The sequence below is a fragment of the Thunnus maccoyii genome, chromosome 22 (assembly GCF_910596095.1).
Source record: "Thunnus maccoyii chromosome 22, fThuMac1.1, whole genome shotgun sequence".
Taxonomy (NCBI): Eukaryota; Metazoa; Chordata; class Actinopteri; order Scombriformes; family Scombridae; genus Thunnus; species Thunnus maccoyii.
The window spans coordinates 23732469-23739548 of NC_056554.1; the positions used below are offsets into that span (position 1 = coordinate 23732469).

The following is a 7080-nucleotide window of genomic DNA, read 5'->3' on the forward strand; positions in this document are numbered from 1 at the left end:
TTGTGTAGGATGTGAACTTTTTTGAAATAAAAAAGGTAATAAGATAGACAGCAAAGCAAGTTGCTGCCTAGTTTTTGCTTCTTTTTTTAACTAAAATTTCAGCCATCAGAATAATTTGAAAATAAACCATGACCACAAATGCAACAAAAAAAAGGACTTGAAAGAAGTAACATTTAGATATGTGGTGAATCCATTAAGAAAAGTCCTGTAATAGACTCAATATATTTTGTAATAACACCACTGAATATTAAAATGATCAAATCACATTAAATCACAAATGCATGCTGTTTGGCAAAATCAGGAAAGTAGAGAAGACACCATGTACAACACTGAAAAACAGTGGTTTAAAGGACTCACTGGTCATCAGCTCATCTTTCATTCTGGAGTTCTGAAAAATGTTATAAACCAGAAACAAAAGGTATATTTTTAAAAAGAAGACCATATAGAGAAGAAAAGTATGACGTAAAAGTATATTTAATAGTTATACAGTTATATGATCATTTATCCACTGCTTTCAATTCTCAAATAGTCAACAATGAATGTTTTCTAATTAAAACTTCAACTTAAAAACTTTAAAAACAAGGATGACATTTTCTCAAACCTTACCTGTCGTATGCTTCAGCTCATCTCAGAGAAGCTGCAGGTCCAAAGTCCCCCAATACAGTTATTTTTACTTTAACATTATGCATCTGATATCAGATATGGTCACTTTTTTCTGTTGCGTGTGTTAAAATGCATGTCTGTTAGATTGTTCATTTGCATGCATGTCTTGTCTATATATGACCAATAATGAAAATGTATTTTTCTGTCTCTCCTATCATGGAACAACAAAGCTAGTAAGCTAATACACTGTTCCAAATCATTCAAGTTTCTGAATGAGTTGTAAATTATCAGTTCAAACTGACCTTTGTGTCTTCATCACCAGCTGCAAGGTAGGTGAGTGGCAGTCATGTAAAATATCAGTCTGTAGTTATTGTTGTAGTGAATTTATTGAGCCAATAAAAGAATGTGAGCAGTAAAAACAGGGCATGTACAGATGGGTGACATATTAAAGGAAAAATCAACACTGACTTGTGAAGACATCTAGTTGGAAGCGATGTCTAAAATGTTGCTCCAAAATCTCCCAAATTGAGATCTAGTGACTGTGAAGGTCACAGTATGTCATTCACATCATTTTACTACTCATCAGATCATTCATTGATCCCTCTGGAAGGCCTTGTATGGAAGAATCTGCATTCCATGTATGTTTTTTCCACTAATTTACACATTTCATCAGTCATCTGCCTGTATCTTTATCTAACAAGAATGAGGAGAACTGAACACATTACTCCTGTTCTTAAATCTTTAGACTGACTTCCAATTACTCATAGAATAGATTTCATAGTTCTGCTACTTAATCATTAAACAATCTCTTCTTATCTCCTGGAGGAACATAAACCCAGTGGGCACTTTAGATCTTTAGGAAGCAGTCAACCGGTTGAACCTCGAGTAAGAAGTTGCTTCCAGCAACAATGCTGCACACAGATGGAATCAACCTCCTGATTATCTTCAATGTGCCCCAACTCACAGCCAATTTAAAATCTTAAATACTGTTGCATCTGGGACAGCTTACAACTTATTACTGCACTGTAAACTGCTTTTCTAGTCTGTTATCCTGTATTTATGTCTTTGCTCTTAACTTTTTAAATTTCCATTTAAAAGGTTTATTTTATTTTAACTGGCTTTTTTTTCTTTTTTAATGTTCTTACTGCATTCTGTGAAGCTCTTTGAATTGTGCTTGTATATGAGATGTGCTTTGCAAGCTTGCCATGACTTTTTTAGAACCCTAAAAGTGAAAAATGGCCGACTGGCAGCAGAGGGCAGAGTAGGACTACTATCAGATGCTCAGATGCAGACAAACAGAAAGGAGAGGAACACATGGCCGCGTCACAGTGCTGAGTCCTGCAAGATGGAGGTTCAGTTCTAGCCGGATCTCTGAAGAATGTGCTGTAATTAAACTCTTCTACTGTAGTTAATACAGAGATTTTTCCATATCAGGTATGGTGACACTTCCCCTTCAACAATCTATAGTTCTGTGCTGTGTCTACATTAAGCGTCCATGAGCAAGACACTAAATCTGAACAAAGATGAGTTTGAGGAAACACTCCTTGTTGGAGAATTATATGGAGGACAACTAATGTGGTAATTAGTCCATCCATTAACAGCTTTAATATTGATACAGTATCCATATTTTTTTTCTGCAAATTAAACTTTAACTCATTAAAAGTAGCCCAGTTACTGCAGGTCTGATCACTGTGGACCTTGTGCATAAAAATCAAAATTTTGCTTGTGTGTTGCTAAAGAAAAGCTCATGTAGCCAGACACTCTCAAAAAATGTCTTTTACATGTACAGTTTGATTGATTATTTATACATTTATTGTTTATTTATTTATTCATTTATTCATATTCAGGATATCATAAAAACTGTGGTTCTTTTGCTCTGGCCATTTAGGACTTACTAAGCTAGAAATATTTATAGAGAAAAGAACAGTAAAACAGTCAATGTTGGTGAAGCTTCATATTTTATTAAAATATCACTGCTGATGCATTTTGACATTCTGACATTGACAGCTTGGATGATGGGCTGCCTTTTTTCAATAATCGGAGCATATTTATAATGTTGATCACCAGTTTTTCTCTTTTGAACATGAGATTTCTACTGTAGCAGATCAAGCTTCACATAGATATTTGTAGATTCAAACCTGCTGCTGCATCATCACCAGAAATACTTCAAACAGGAAGAGGAGGTTCTGACCTACATTGTGGTTCAATTGTATGTCAGTCTGATGCTCAGACAGTCAGCAGCAAGACATCATGGAGGTTACAGCTCTCTGCATCAGACTGAGTGAGTACTGAGTCTGTCTATCAACCTTCCCTCCATTCATCTTTACAGTTGGTACATATTATATCAGTTCTCTTCATTTGTCTCTCCAGTGCTGGGTGTATTGGTCCTGCTGGTTGCACAAGTTCACCACAGTTACTTTGCTCAGAAAGCTGGTGAGTTGGATACACTTAATGTGTGTTGTATTTATGTATTCAGTCTTTGGTTACTTATGACTTACATTATGGATTTACACATTGTGTGTAGCACCATTCACTAACTGGAATAATCTATATCATATGCACCATACCACTATTATACCATGCTGTGTAATATTCTATATATTGTATCCTATGTTGCCATGCTATATGCAAATTCATGCATCATGAGATGAAACAAGTATTTGATGATATCGAACATCATGAAAAAGAACACTCCTTTTAAACAGTCCTTTATTTATACCTTAGAAACAGTAAAAAAAAAAAAATACTACTGTCAAAAGTGACCAAGAATAAAGTTTCTGCCCTCCAAGAACAAAATGCAGTAACTACATTTGGTGGAAATTGAGTTAAGATTAGTATCTGACTTTTTGACATTTGTTTTACCATATAAAACATATTATGCCAAAGAAATGTTTAATTTTGTGTATGTAAAATTATCAGGAAGTATAAAACAGGGAAAAAAAAACAAATTGCACTGACTGTGCTCCAGCTAGTTAATGCTAGTCGGAGAGCAGAGACAGCTAGTCTCAGCTAAAGCTCATTTAGACTTTTTCCAAACTGTTCCTGAAATTAAAAATAATCTGTTTTTATGCTTCAATATCTTAGTAATTGAGTTTTTTATATATTACATCAAAAATGAAGCTGTAAACCAAATCATGAGGAAAAAAGAGTAACACCAGATAAATTGGTCTTGCTAAGAGCTAACTAGCCCAGTTTAAATTGTCCTAACAGAGTGTGTCGTGTTTGATTTTATGATTTTATTCTGTTTTGTTGGGGAAGTTAAGATTTTAATAACTTATATAGATGTTACTTTACCTTTTTCACAACTTAACTGTTTCTGTACTTGCTGTTGTCGGCTTTTATAACACAGTATAGTCCCGTTATATTGACATTACATTGTTATAACAGTTCGAACATGTTTAAATTTACTATATGTCCAGTTTTGTGAATGGTGAATGGGTAATTTGGATAATAATTGAATCACTTTCTTTCTCTGTGTCTCAGATGCAGCTTTTCTACGTATTGTTCCAGACAGACTACAGTTCTTTCTATATGAGACTGTCTCTGTTCACTGTGAGGAGAATGATGGTATCGCTAGATGGAGAGTGAAGACGAAGCTCAACAAAATCCCTCCAACAAACTCTTCTAACTGCACCACATCAGCTCCATCCTGCACCATTTATCCTACCATTGAAAGACACAGTGGAGAATATTGGTGTGAAGATGAAGAGGGAGAAAAAAGTGATGCTGTAAATATCTCTGTCACTGGTATGTTTAGCAAATAAAAAATCTATTTACAGATTATTGGACACAGTTACACAGTAAGTTCAAATCGTTTAGGAAAAGGTCTCAATAATAGAATATTTTGATATAAATCAAAATGCTGCTTGTAATATTTCCCTCGCATTAGATACACGATACAGAAAATTACACAAATTACATTTTCTTTTAATTTCTGTAAATTACAGATAAAAATGCAGTTAGTGATGCACTATATAATACATTGTACATTATCATTATTATTATCATTACATTATCACTATTATTATTAGTAGTAGTATTATCATAAATTAGTTTTAACTAAATGTGTAAATATAAATATAAATGTACAATATAGTGAATCACTAAACAAAAAATTTAAAAATATATTTTTTCTAATGTTTTCTGTTATCTGTTATTTTCTGTAACTATATATATATACAATGTTTAACATCAAATATGTTTTCATGATGTTGTTCAGCTGGTTCTGTGATACTGGAGAGTCCTGCCCATCCTGTGTTGGAGGGAGATGATGTGATTCTGTATTGTAAAAACAAGAAAACTCAGTCACAACACATAGCGGATTTCTACAAAGATGGCTCCCATCTCAGGACTCAGTATATGGGCAACATGACCATCCAAAATGTTTCCAAGTCTGATGAAGGACTCTACAAGTGCAGCATCTCTGGAGCTGGAGAATCACCAGAGAGCCGGCTGAAGATTTCAAAACAAAGTATTTAAAACAATGATTTGTTCTTTTTTTGTGTGTTTTTCTCTCCAGGTTCAAGATATGAATAATAATGTTGAAGTATCCTTAATATCTTCTTTCCAGAATCTTATGACAAGACCACCGACAGTCCTCAAAGTCCCCATGGTCACTCCCCTCACCTTCTCACTCCACTGTGGATTGTTGTCAGTATTTTATTGATGGCCCCTCTGGGGTTGGTGGTTGGACTACTTCTCCGTAAGAAACACAAAGGTACAAAAACAATATTTCAATAATTTACTTCATCATGTTGTTTTTTAAGTTTTTAAAAGTAATGTAAATGATACATTGTGCGTAATTAATGAAGCAAAAACAACTAGAAAATTAAAAATAAATTGGTCAATTTTATTCACCAGTCAGCAACTTTCTCTTAGCAACAGTGGTTGTGAATAAATACTACATTGCTGTTCTAAGGTCATTTGAGACCCAGTATTATACTATACTGGACTATGATATTTTCCAATATCTGATATCTAATAATATAGTGTGCATTCAATGCAATGCATTAAAGATGAACACACAGAACAGTCTTAAATCATGTAAAGCAGTATGATATGGAACTGCTGTTGCATCATTATTATTTATTCTGACATGTCATCTTCTTTTCACCTTTAACAGTCTTGAGTGCTTCACAACTGTCATGCTGGCCGGTTCTGATTAGTTTATTGCTTCATTCATTCTTCCATTCATGCCATTTTTCTCTGTCACAAATTCTGATGTCATTCCACATCCAGCCACTTCCTCCTGCCCTGCAGTAATCCATTTTCCAGCCAGTCCCATGATCTGTCTGTCCCTCCTACTTATACACACCTTTCCTTCCCATTCCCTCAGTACTGCCCCAGCATACAGTATATACCAGCCCCTTTCCTTCAGCACTTTGCCAGATTGTCTTATGAACTGTCTAGTCATAGCACCCAGCATACATTCCTGTTATCTTCCAGCCTGTTGCCAACCTCTCCTTATTCCTATGATTTCAAATACCATGTGGATAAGAAAAATAAGTTTTTTTTCCCCAAACACATCCAGATGTGTCCAGAGCAGACACCAAACCGCTGTTACCAGAAGAGAGGGATTTCTATTCTACAGTCATCTACAGGTGAGACTGAAGCTGATACAACATCTTTTTCCTCTAAAACTACAGTTCATGTTCCTGCGCTCAACCAAGTTACAACCACAAGTTGAGTATAACCACGGTCACAGGAGAGAATATGAAAAGAAGCACTCCACTAGAAAATGCTGGTACTTGAATATTTAAAGATGATTACTAGCCACTATTATCCTAATGTCATGAAACAACTGAGAGTCATGTAAACTCTGTCAAATCAGCTCTTTGCTTTATTTTTCCTTTTTTAAAAACCTTTATATAAATAAGGCCAAATATTAGTTAATCATTGTTTGCTTATTGTTTGTGTTTTACAGGCCACTGACTGAAGGACTGAGGAGACGGCCTACTCAAAGCACTACTTGTGTATTTTCAACCTGTTCTCAACCCAGGTCATCAAATACTGTCGCTTTGTATTTGAGGAGGTCATACAGTCACACTCAGTGATTTAACAATAATTTTAAATCTGTAAAAATGTAAAAATAATAATAATAATAACATAAAGAGAGAAAAGGAAATAATTAACCACAGTACATCTGTTTGGTTTATTCATACATGTATGATAAACCATAAATTGACAAGTTATGTAAATTTTACACTTTTACTTTTACTTTTACTTTTACTTATTGGTTGTATTGTTTTATAGACCATTATGTTCTCCATTGCATAGTACAAAACCTGCCTTTACTTCAACTGAAAAGAAAAATCCACCTTCACACACTTTTAACACTCACACTCACAAAAAATAAATAAATAAATAATAATAATAATACACAAAACTAATAACAATAATTAGTCCATGTCTTTGTTTAGTCATGTGTCTCAAACATTGCTTGCAAGAGATCACATCTGGACATTTCCACCAGTTGCA

At 34.4% G+C, this 7080-nt stretch overlaps 1 long non-coding RNA gene across 1 annotated transcript; it reads left to right on the top strand.

The window, feature by feature from the left end:
- Positions 1 to 2792: 2792 nt before the first annotated feature.
- On the top strand, positions 2793 to 4171 carry LOC121889832. Its single transcript, XR_006093663.1, has 3 exons — positions 2793 to 2884; positions 2974 to 3036; positions 4087 to 4171. It is a non-coding gene; the product is annotated as an uncharacterized LOC121889832 (long non-coding RNA).
- The last annotated feature ends 2909 nt before the right edge of the window (positions 4172 to 7080 follow it).